The following is a 12,948-nucleotide window of genomic DNA, read 5'->3' as shown; positions in this document are numbered from 1 at the left end:
AGAATTAATGAATTTCACGTAGACTTTCTGAAAAGGTGTTGTTTGAATACATGTGATGTTATGTGTTGTATATGTTATGTTAAACAGCGACATTCTTATTAATGCTGACGTTATTTAAATGTAAAACTAGCACCCCACACCGAGTAGTTTCTGAGAATTTCAATGAAAAGTCCAATGGCATACAATTAAAAATACTAAATTAATTTAGGAACATCTGAGAATTAATATAGAGGAAAGAGGAGGAGGAAAGAAAAAAATTTTCTAACTGCCTCTTGTAGTTGGGAGTGAGAATAAAAAAGAAAGAAATGAAATTGCTTAATTTAGAAATTAAGGTAGTTTAAAGATCTTATAAGATTTTGAACATGGGAAAATGGAACAACTTGGAGAAAAATAGAACATCTTAATTGACAAAATAATTGGCAATGTACTCTTAAATAATAGAAGATGATTATGAATAAAATTAGGGTAAAATGGATAGAATGGAAGGGTAGTTGTTCTTCCGAATTAAAAAGGAAAAAACAATAAAATGAACAGCAAATGATTCAAACTGCAAAACTAAGAAAAAAATGAGGGGAAAAGGATATAAAACACATCATCACATAAAATACATCAATCTTTAGCGAAAAAGGGTTTTACATAAATACAGCCTTTAAAAACACAGAGTAATTAACAATTTTAACAGGTAAAGTGCTGCTTATAAAAACACAGCAAAAATAAAATGATAACACTCTACAGTCACGTGTGGATTAACAACAGGGATACATGCTGAGACAATGCATCCTGCAGTGACTGTGTGAACATGTGAACCGAGTGTCCCCAAATATACCCAGATGGTACAGCCTGCCACACGCCTAGGCACAGCCTATTGCCAGGAGGCTACACGCCTGGACAGCATGTTACTGATGTTACTGTACTGAATACTGTGGGCAACTGCAGCACAATGGTAAGTATTTGTGTATCTAAACATAGAAAAACACAGAGAAAGTATGGTATTGTAATCTTACCGGACCACTGTTGTATATGTGGTCCCTTGGGGAGTGAAATGTAATTATGCAGTGTATTACACAGAAAGAAGTAATAGATTCCAATCAAAAGCAACAAAAAGAAAATCAACAACAATATCAACTTCAGACTAGGTGGAACTAGAGTTGAAAGGATCTAACAGAATTAAAGCATACCATATAAATGTAAAAGGCACGATTTATAAAGATGATACAATGGTCACAAATCTATACATAACAATTAATAAAACTATATTCAAAATGCAAGCAGAAGAAAGTCCTTACATACTCAAGGTACTTTATACGATGATCAGAGGACATTTCTCCAGTTATTCCCTGTTCACTTAGTTATTAGAGCACATCGAGCCCCTTTCCAACCCAAACTTTTTCATTTGTTGTACCCTCTGTCTGTAAAGTGCTTTCACTTGCTGTTAAGGGAAGGTTAAATACCATCTTTGTGGTCACTTCAGCTTCTCTCTAAATTATACTAACAGAGACCAGATTTACTCTCCTACTGAGACAACTGAAAAACAGACAAAATATTAGCATTAATTTTTAAGATACTGAACATCAGGCAATGAAAAACAACAATCTCTGAGAACCAGAAAACCAATGGGGGTAACTCTGACATTGCCCCATCTCACTTTCTGCGGAGAGTTCCTAGGCAGCACAACAAAATTTTTAAAATAAAATTAAAACTCAATGTACATTATTCTTAGTAAAGCATCACAAGAATGGAGAAGCATGAATCCTATGTACTCAATTTTGATATGAGGACAATTAATGACAATTAAGGTTATGGGGGGGAGGAAAAGCAGAAAGAGGGACGGAGGGAGGGGGGTGCGGCCTTGGTGTGTGTCACACTTTATGGGGGCAAGACATGATTGCAAGAGGGACTTTACCCAACAATTGCAATCAGTGTAACCTGGCTTATTGTACCCTCAATGAATCCCCAACAATAAAAAACAAACAAACAAACAAACAAAAAAAAAAAAACAATTCAATGTACAGGTTAAACAACAAATTAGACCTGGGTGAAGAAAAAATTAATAAACAATGAATCTGAAAAAACTATCCAGAATGAAGCTCAGAAAAAGCAAAGAGATGAAAAATATGAACAAGATTTTGAAACATGAAAAACATTATAAAGTTGTAAAATAGTTTTTATTGAGGAAGCAGAAAGAGGAAATAAAAAGACATGGTGTTGGGAGAACTGGATGTCTACATGTAAAAGACTGAAACTGGACCCACACCTTTCCCACTCACAAAAATGGATTCAAGATGGATAAAGGACTTCAATTTAAGGCATGAAACAATAAAAATCCTCAAAGAAAGCATAGGAAAAACACTGGAAGATATTGGCCTGGGGAAAGACTTCATGAAGAAGACTACCATGGCAATTGCAACAATAACAAAAATAAACAAATGGGACTTCATTAAACTGAAAAGCTTCTGTACAGCTAAGGAGACAATAACCAAAGCAAAGAGACAACCTACACAATGGGAAAGGATATTTGCATATTTTCAATCAGACAAAAGCTTGATAACTAGGATCTATAGAGAACTCAAATTAATCCACATGAAAAAAGCCAACAATCCCATATATCAATGGGCAAGAGACATGAATAAAACCTTCTCTAAAGATGACAGACGAATGGCTAACAAACACATGAAAAAATGCTCATCATCTCTATATATTAGAGAAATGCAAATCAAAACAACCCTGAGATATCATCTAACCCCAGTGAGAATGGCGCACATCACAAAATCTCAAAACTGCAGATGCTGACGTGGATGTGGAGAGAAGGGAACACTTTTACACTGCTGGTGGGACTGCAAACTAGTACAACCTTTCTGGAAGGAAGTATGGAGAAACCTCAAAGCACTCAAACTAGACCTCCCGTTTGATCCTGCAATCCCATTACTGGGCATCTACCCAGAAGGAAAAAAATCCTTTTATCATAAGGACACTTGTACTAGACTGTTTATTGCAGCTCAATTTACAATCGCCAAAATGTGGAAACAGCCTAAATGCCCACCAACCCAGGAATGGATTAACAAGCTGTGGTATATGTATACCATGGAATACTATTCAGCCATTAAAAAAATGGAGACTTTACATCCTTCGTATTAACCTGGATGGAAGTGAAAGACATTATTCTTAGTAAAGTATCACAAGAATGGAGAAGCATGAATCCTATGTACTCAATTTTGATATGAGGACAATTAATGACAATTAAGGTTATGGGGGGGAAGCAGAAAGAGGGACGGAGGGAGGGGGGTGCGGCCTTGGTGTGTGTCACACTTTATGGGGGCAAGACATGATTGCAAGAGGGACTTTGCCTAACAATTGCAATCAGTGTAACCTGGCTTATTGTACCCTCAATGAATCCCCAACAATAAAAAAAAAAAAAATGGAAAAAAAAAAAAGATATAGTCAACAATCTTCCAGAATTATTTTATAATATTAATCAGCTTGAAGGAGTCCAGTGAAATCCAAGGGAGACTGATGTGACTCCAGGCTTCTGACTGATTATGCAGATCCTTAATTCTTCTCTTTTCTCCACTTCTAAACTATTAGAAATCTTGTTGGCCCTACCTTCAAAATACATCCAGGATCTGACCACATCTTATCCTCATCACTTTCTGCAGCCAGCACCTCTATCCTGAGTTACTGCAATAAATTACTATTTCTTCTGCTTCTAACCCCCACCCCCAATACCTTTTCTCGATACTGCAGACTACAGTGATTCTTTTAAAGCAGCTGCTCCATGTCATTTCTTTGTTCAAAACCTTAAGTATGGAATCCTCATAATGGCCATACCGTCCATCTCTGCACTTCTCCAACCAAAAGATCTAGGGAGGAACCTCTCCTTGACTCTTATCTTCTAGTGCAGTGGTTCTCAACCTGTGGGTGGCAACCCCCAGGAACTGTATTAAAGGCCCATGGCATTAAGAAGGTTGAGAACCACTGTTCTAGTGGTTACCAACAATTCTTGGTATTACTTGGCTTGTAGCTTCATCATTCCAATTTCTACGTCCACTTTCTACATGGCCTTATGAATATGCCTGTCATTAAGATTTGGGCCCACCGAAAATGTAGGGTCTAAAACTAGGACTTTATCTAAAGACGATTATGTAAAGACCTTATTTCCACATAAGACTATGTTCACAGATAATAAAACTCAGGATTTTAACATTCCTTTTTTCTTTTTTTGAGACTTACTCTGTTGACCTTGGTAGAGTGCCGTGGTATCACAGCTCAGTGCAACCTCCAACTCTGGGGCTTACGCGATTCTCCTGCCTCAGCCTCCTGAGCAGCTGGGACTACAGGCACCTGCCACAACACCTGGCTATTTTTGTTGCAGTTGCCACTGCTATTTTAGCCGGCTGGGACTGGGTTTGAACCTGCCCCTCACAGTATATGGGGCTGGCGCCCTACCCACTGAGTCACAGCCACCGCCCTTAACCTATTTTTTTTTTTTTTTTTGGCATCTAGTTCTACTCACAGAAGTCCATGGCTTCACAAGTCTACCCTCTGAACCCTCAGCAGTGGTGGAGGACTCACCCTTGGGGCCTTCAGTGGCAACTTACCTATTTTTATATGTGTAAATAAAGTTTTATTGGAATGCTGCCACATCTATTTGTTCATGTACTATAGTTGCACAAATACCCTATGGCCCAAAAAGCCTAAAATATTTACTAGCTGGGTCATTAGAGAACAACATTACTAATCCCTGGAATAAGCATAAATATATTGCCTACCTTTGGAATTTAAATTCCCAGAGTATGAAGTAAAATAATAGGAATAGATATCCCAGTGCAATAGATAACCTGATTAATTCAAAAAAAGGAAAAAGGAAGAGGAAAGAGAGGGAGGAGGCAACACAGAAAGCAGTTGTCCTCCCCCATCACCAGGGCTAGAAGAAAAGAGAGAAGAAGCTGGCTCATCAAAACCTAGAAGCTCAGGGATCCTGCAAGCCTGGGCCTCACATCCAACGTGAAGTCAGGAGCTCAGGGATCCTGCAAGCCTGGGCCTCACATCCAACAGGAAGTCAGGAGCTCAGGGATCCTGCAAGCCTGGGCCTCACATCCAACAGGAAGTCAGGAGCTCAGGGATCCTGCAAGCCTGGGCCTCACATCCAACAGGAAGTCAGGAGCTCAGGGATCCTGCAAGCCTGGGCCTCACATCCAACGTGAAGTCAGGAGCTCAGGGATCCTGCAAGCCTGGGCCTCACATCCAACGTGAAGTCAGGAGCTCAGGGATCCTGCAAGCCTGGGCCTCACATCCAACAGGAAGTCAGGAGCTCAGGGATCCTGCAAGCCTGGGCCTCACAGGAAGTCAGGTGCAAAGGAAGAAAAATAACTTGTAGGGTCTCTCTAGCATTTGGAGTGAGTTTGGAGTTGGAAAAACAATTTTGTAACACCCAGCACAGACAGATTTAATTGACTGCATAAACATTCATTAAAATGCTTTGTATAACAAAAGAGACCATAACACAGTCAATAGACAAACAACAGGATTGGAATAAGGACAAAATCATTATACTCCTGGAAATCTATACAAGTGGAAAAAAAAAAACCCAAAAAAAAAACAGAGATAAACATCCATACCAGAATGGAATTTTTTGTTTGTTTTAACAAGGATATTTATTGCTACGTTATTTGTTGTCACAGAGGGAGAAAGAAAGAAAAACAAATAGATTGCCCATCATGATGGGAATAAGTGAATAAAATATATTTACACATTCTCACATCATGGACTATTAGGTGCGCTGCATAAAAATGAAACTGGTTTAGGGTCTGATCAGAGTGGAGGAACAGATTTTGGATCAGCCCTAACAAGGGCTGAGGAGGGTCTGAGTTTCCCTCTGCTTGTAAGGTAACAAGTTAGCTAGAAGAAAAGAGAGAAGAGGCTGGCTCATCAAAACCTAGGAGCTCAGGGATCCTGCAAGCCTGGGCCTCACATCCAACAGGAAGTCAGGAGCTCGGGGATTCTGCAAGCCTGGGCCTCACATCCAACGTGAAGTCAGGAGCTCAGGGATCCTGCAAGCCTGGGCCTCACATCCAACAGGAAGTCAGGAGCTCAGGGATCCTGCAAGCCTGGGCCTCACATCCAACGTGAAGTCAGGAGCTCAGGGATCCTGCAAGCCTGGGCGTCACATCCAACAGGAAGTCAGGAGCTCAGGGATCCTGCAAGCCTGGGCCTCACATCCAACAGGAAGTCAGGAGCTCAGGGATCCTGCAAGCCTGGGCCTCACATCCAACAGGAAGTCAGGAGCTCAGGGATCCTGCAAGCCTGGGCCTCACATCCAACAGGAAGTATTATAGCTGCTAGCAGAATAAATAAGACTCTGCGGTAAAAGGCACAGTACAGCACCTTTATCTTTATCATCCAAAGCTGTCTGCTACTCATACATCCTTGGCAAAGATTTTCAAGGACAAAGCAGTCATTCTATGGGTAGGAAATCATGGAAAATGGTTCTCCAATACCCTCGTATATATAAAAATTATAAATTCTAAGCAACATGTAAAAATTAAAATATTTTAGGACACTACAGATAGATCAAAAGCAGGCAAAAACTGAAAGGAATTCAAGCTGTGGAAGAAAGGACTTGGACTAAGACCCACTTGTAGATAGATTTTTCCTGCTGATTATCTTCAACCCACACGGAGCAGAACTACTAGAACTCAAGCAGAAAACATCTTGCCTTGAGGACAGAATTTGGAGCTGCTGGAATGGCTAAAACTTGGGAGGGAAAATTCTGAAATAAGAGAGTTGTTCCTTGGAAGAAACCATCAAATTAGTGAAAAAAGTTCTTTCAAATAATAGGCTGAGGCCGGGTGTGGTGGCTCATGCATGTAATCCTAGCACTCTGGGAGGGCGAGGCAGGTGGATTGCTTAAATTTAAGAGTTCAAGACCAGCCTGAGGAAGAGTGAGACCCCGTCTCTACTAAAAATAGAAAATTTAGGTGGGCATGCTTGCCCATGCCAAGTAATCACAGCTACTAGGGAGGCTGAGGCAAGAGGATCACTTGAGCCCAGGAGTTTGAGATTGCTGTGAGCTATGACACTCCAGCACTCTAGCCTCAACCAGCAGGGAGAGGGAGATACTCTGTCTCAAAAAAAAAACAAAACAAAAACAAAAACAAAAAAACAGAAAGAAAAAAATTGCACTTCAAAAAGAAATTAAGGCATACAGATTGGAAGAGAAAAAATAAAACTTACTTTCCAGCTAGAATCTACAAAAAAGTTTTCATAACTATTAAGTGGGTTAAATAAGGTCTAACAATTAAAAGTCAACATAAAGTATTAGTTGTATTTCTATACAAGGTCAGACAATGAAGTTCACAAACTTGTCTTAGAAAAAGGGCTACATACTTCATTGCTGAGTATCACTAGGGTCACCCTCAAGGTACTCCCCTTGGAAAGCTATTCACTGATGCCAGTACCCAGTCCACCCTTCAAAGCAATTTTGGAGCTGTTTTTCCAGAATGTCCATGAGAGCTGTCACAGAACGAGGTCTGACTATTAAGTTTGTAAATTCATCCTAGAAGAAGTACTATATACCTTATTGCTGAATGTCGCCACAGTTGCCTTGGAAGTCTCCCCTCGGCCATCCGGTGACTGCAGTGATATTCAACAACGAGGTATGTAGCACTTTTTCTATAATGAGTTCTCAAACTTAATTGTCAGGTGTCATATACTACCAACAGACTACTGCAAATTTAAATTAAACAAAGAATACCATTTACAGTATCATCAAAAAATTCAGGGACAGTGTGACAAAGATGTATAAAACTTACTGGAATATATCATCAAAACAGTCCAGCACTGGCATAAACAGAAACAGAGTTCAGTAGGAGAGAATCCATGGAGAGGGCACAGAAATATATCTGAGCATGGATGGATAACTGATTATCTGCAAAGGTACAAAGGCAAGTCAGTGGCTCTAGGATAGTCTTCTCAACAAATATTGCTGGAAAATTGAGTATCATAGGCAAAAGAATGGACCTCAATCCATGCCTGTACCATGCATAAAAAATTACGTGGAAATGGATTATACACTTGAATTTTAAATCTAAAGTTACAAAACTTTTAGAATACAATGTAGAAGAAATCTTTGTAAAAAATATTTAGGCAAATACTTCTTCAATCTGACAAAGCGTAGAAGAACAGATTTATAAATGAGATTCCATAAAAATTAGGAGGTATTGCTGTTTAAAAGAAACAAATAAGAAAATAAAAGTCAAGACACAAATAGGGGGAAGATATTTGCCAATCACAGGAAGAATTTGTATCCAGAATTTATAAAGGATTCTCAAATGGCAAATAAACGTGGAAGAAGCTGCTCCCCCTCTCTAGTTACCAGAAAAGCTCCCTGTTGGAATTTCAGCAGAGGTGCGATGCTTGGCCAGTTCGTTCGCCCCTGACCCATAAGAACCGTGTCTGTTTGGAGGGTCAACACAATCTAAATGTTGAAGGAACATAACTTCCAGCGCACAAAATAGACTTAGAGTACGCTTGGACTACGTGTTCCAAAAAAGCAAGGCATATTGGCTATACAGAATAAGGGGCTCCCCTGGAGGAAGAAGTGAAGACACAAAGAAATCAAAGGCAAATCTTAGATGAAATTAGAGCATCAAACAGAGTTTCTGAAAAAACAGTATAAATAGTTTAAGTGATTTTGATATGTTTACCATATAACCATTTAAAACTCTTACATAAAGCATTTAATTAAAATTTCAACATTCGTGTGTAAAATGAAATAATCAATAATTTCAAAATCAAAATATTCAACATACATGTGTAAAATGAAATAATCAATAATTTTGAAATGAAAATAATCAATAAGTTTCAACCTAAAAGAGAAGATGGTCATAGCAGAGAACAGTTTTCCAGTTTGGAAAATAAATGACCATATTTTGCTGTATATAATGTGCACTTTCTTGCTCAAATTTTTGAGGGAAAAATAAGGATGTGCATTATACAGGCTGCACAGCTCAGGAACAGGGGAGCCCAGCAGGCCTCCCAGAGCCACCGTGCCCTCCTGCCTGAGCCCAACAGGTACATAGGTTGCCTCTGCCAAGTACCACAATCGGGATGGGGTGCTGGCAGGGCTGGTGGAATGGGCTGTGGCCATGTGGGGTGAGAGACAAGTCTGGCCTGGCCACATGGAGGGGACCAGAATCCCCAGAGACCTGCCTGGCTGCCCAGAGTGTGGGTGGCCTCAGAAGTGTACACCCTACCAATCACGTGCATGGCCATCTCAGCCATGCCCTAGACGTGGCTGGGAGGGAGAGATCCTGGGAGAGAAGAGGCAGCCTTCACAGCGCAGGCGGCTGCTGGAGGGTGATGCAATATTGCACCTTTACTGGGAGGAGCTTTATCCTCCCGAATTCATTTATCCTGGCTGAGAGCTGGCTACTTTCTTAAGGGTCATTTTACTGGAAGTTTGGGCTAAAAATGTGGGTGTTCATTATATACAGGAGTGCATCAAACATGGCGAAATAACGTGCCCAAAATAGAGAGCAAAACTAAAAAGAGCTGCAGAGGATGAAAGAACGAAGGGCTGCTCTGAAAAGCCAGGAAACGCGTGGCCTTTTCTTTTTTTTTTTTTTTTTTATTGTTGGGGATTCATTGAGGGTACAATAAGCCAGGTTACACTGATTGCAATTGTTAGGCAAAGTCCCTCTTGCAATCATGTCTTGCCCCCATAAAGTGTGACACACGCCAAGGCCCCACCCCCCTCCCTCCGTCCCTCTTTCTGCTTTTCCTCCCCCCCATAACCTTAATTGTCATTAATTGTCCTCATATCAAAATTGAGTACATAGGATTCAAGCTTCTCCATTCTTGTGATACTTTACTAAGAATAATGTCTTCCACTTCCATCCAGGTTAATAGGAAGGATGTAAAGTCTCCATTTTTCTTAACAGCTGAATAGTATTCCATGGTATACATATACCACAGCTTGTTAATCCATTCCTGGGTTGGTGGGCATTTAGGCTGTTTCCACATTTTGGCGATTGTAAATTGAGCTGCAATAAACAGTCTAGTACAAGTGTCCTTATGATAAAAGGATTTCTTTCCTTCTGGGTAGATGCCCAGTAATGGGATTGCAGGATCAAATGGGAGGTCTAGCTTGAGTGCTTTGAGGTTTCTCCATACTTCCTTCCAGAAAAGTTGAACTAGTTTGCAGTCCCACCAGCAGTGTAAAAGTGTTCCCTTCTCTCCACATCCACGCCAGCATCTGCAGTTTTGAGATTTTGTGATGTGGGCCATTCTCACTGGGGTTAGATGATATCTCAGGGTTGTTTTGATTTGCATTTCTCTAATAGATAGAGATGATGAACATTTTTTCATGTGTTTGTTAGCCATTCGTCTGTCATCTTTAGAGAAGGTTCTATTAATCCACATGAAAAAAGCCAACAATCCCATATATCAATGGGTACGCGTGGCCTTTTCGAGGAGGCCATCCAGATAAATCCTCTCTGCTAGTTTACTCCAGTCCTCACTGTCCTTATGCTGCAGACCAAGAGTCCAGATTCGGAGAACCACAAGGCTACAAAGTACGAGGCCAAAACAGTTACAACAAAGGCTGCCTTCTTGCCTCGTAAATGTAACTTAATTTTTAATAACAGCAACTTTGAAAAAAAAATCTATGAAATGTAAAAATTTGGAGAAATTTAAATTGATAAAGATCATAGAAACATCAAACTCACCACACCAACCAACTTTCACCTCTTTTCTGAAAGTGAGGACACAGTATAAGCAGTTTGACACGAAAGTATTATCCAAGTCGGCAAGATCCTGTTTTGGGGTTTTTTTTTTCAGTTTTGGCTGAGGCTGGGTTTGAACCTGCCACCTCCGGCATATGGGGCCAGCGCCCTACTCCTTTTGAGCCACAGGTGCTGCCCCTGTTTTTGTTTGTTTGTTTGTTTTTTAAAGTTAGTCAAAAGCATAAGCTTGATGCTAATGTATACCTAGATGTGTCTCCCTGAACAGCTCAAAATAAACTTCCAAAAAGTTGCTTCCACAGTTAATTTTTGCAAATTAAGGCATATATTCTCCACTGACCTCTTTAACTGTGAACTGGAGATGCTTTCCTATTAAAATTGTTGATTCTAAGTCTTAATGAAAATGGAAGTATAAGATGACACATTTAGATAAATAAAGATTGAACATTTGTAAAGGAATGGTGTGCTGTCAGAGGATCTTAGGTGTGTCATGAAAATTTTTAAAGATCATTAATTAAATTATTTTAGAAAGAAGTTCAAAGCACGGTAAGTACATTCTTTTTTTTTTTTTTTTTACTTAACATAATTTAAATGTGTCGTGGAAGTTTAAATATAGGTTCACTTGTGCCATGAGATAAAAAAGGTTGAAAAACACTGCTTTCGAGCTCTATGTTGTAATTTCTGCAGGTAAGCGAGGGCAGCAGTGTGCTTCTCTCTGGTAGGAAAAAATTGATTTATTGTCCATAAATATTTATTTTAAAATCCTAACTCAAAGCCTGGTGTTAATATGTCCTAATCCTTTATGTTTGACAGTGTTTCCCTGAAGTTTTTTTGTACTTAAAAGTATTCTTGCTTTTATTTGTAAAAATCCTGTCTTGTTTCATGCTTGATTACCAGTGAGATAGAATAAACAGCCTGGTCAGGAAAAATCAGGAGGGCTCACGAGCATGTTGGGTATGGTCTGAGTTTGCATAAAAGGTAACATATTTACCTCATGCTATGGGTTCCAGTAGACCTGCTGATCTCTGGGAGACACCATCACAGGCCAATCGGCTTACAATCAGATAAAGAACTTCTTTGGAACACAGGTCATAAATTATTTGCAGTGGTGATGTCTATCACCACCAAGGAAAGGTAGACGGGCTTAGCAATGAAGGCTGTTGATTTTACTGGCTTACACTCTGTCATTCAAAGTCATCAAATTGGTGCCGTTCCTAGACTCATAAGTGAGCCCACTTACGAAATGTGACTTCCTCGAAGGTGTGACAGGATTCTGTCTTGCAGTTCTTATTTGTCTTAGTCATCTCAGCATCGCCCAGAATCTGGCACACAGTGAAAGTTCACCACATGTTTCTGAGCAGAAGAGAAATTTCTATTTGGTAAGTTACTGCAACTCCTTATAATAATTTCTGCTCCCAGGCAACTAATATCACAGAAATGCTGCTGTAAATAAACATAAACTAAGATTTGTCCTGAAAAGTTCATATAGCTACTTCTAGATTACCTCTACAGTATCTGCTAATTGAAAATTGGATAAGGGATTGGCCTATTAGGGCCTGACAATTAAGTTTGTGATCTCAGTGCTACCACAAGTGCTACCTACCTCGTTGCTGAATATCGCTGTGGTTACTTTCAAAGTACTCCCCTGGGGAAGTGAGGCACCAACTCCAGGGCCTGGGTCACCCTTCAAAGCAATGTTGTAACCTTTCTGGGAATGGCCATTAGAGTTGTCACATGAGGTAGGACAATTAAGTTTGTGAACTCATCCTAGATAAAGTGCTTGGAAGGGTGGAGTAGGTGCTGGCGTTGGAGCACAGCTTCCCAGGGGAGTTCTTTAAAGGTGACCACGGGGATAGTCCAGAATGAGGTAGGCAGCACTTTTTGTAGGATGAGTTTGTGAACTTAATTATCTGACCTTATACAACCAGTTCTCTCAGCAAATTTCAAGTATACAACATATTATAATTAATGATTTTTGTCAGTAGGTCTTGAGAACTCATTCATCTTCTAAGCAAAGTCTGTACTGCTTTATCATCTGCCTATTTCCTCCATCCCTTGACTGCCCATAATCACCCTTCTATTCTGTTTCTATGAGATTTACACTAAGTAATTTTAATTCCAAGTTTCAGAAAAGACTATCATTGAATGGAAAAGTCCTGTCTGGGCAGGGGCTACACTCTATACGTCTTTGTAGCTCTCCTGTTCAGTC

This window comes from Nycticebus coucang, chromosome 9 (assembly GCF_027406575.1).
Source record: "Nycticebus coucang isolate mNycCou1 chromosome 9, mNycCou1.pri, whole genome shotgun sequence".
In the NCBI taxonomy this organism is placed as follows: domain Eukaryota; kingdom Metazoa; phylum Chordata; class Mammalia; order Primates; family Lorisidae; genus Nycticebus; species Nycticebus coucang.
Note: the sequence above shows the minus strand (reverse complement) of the source record.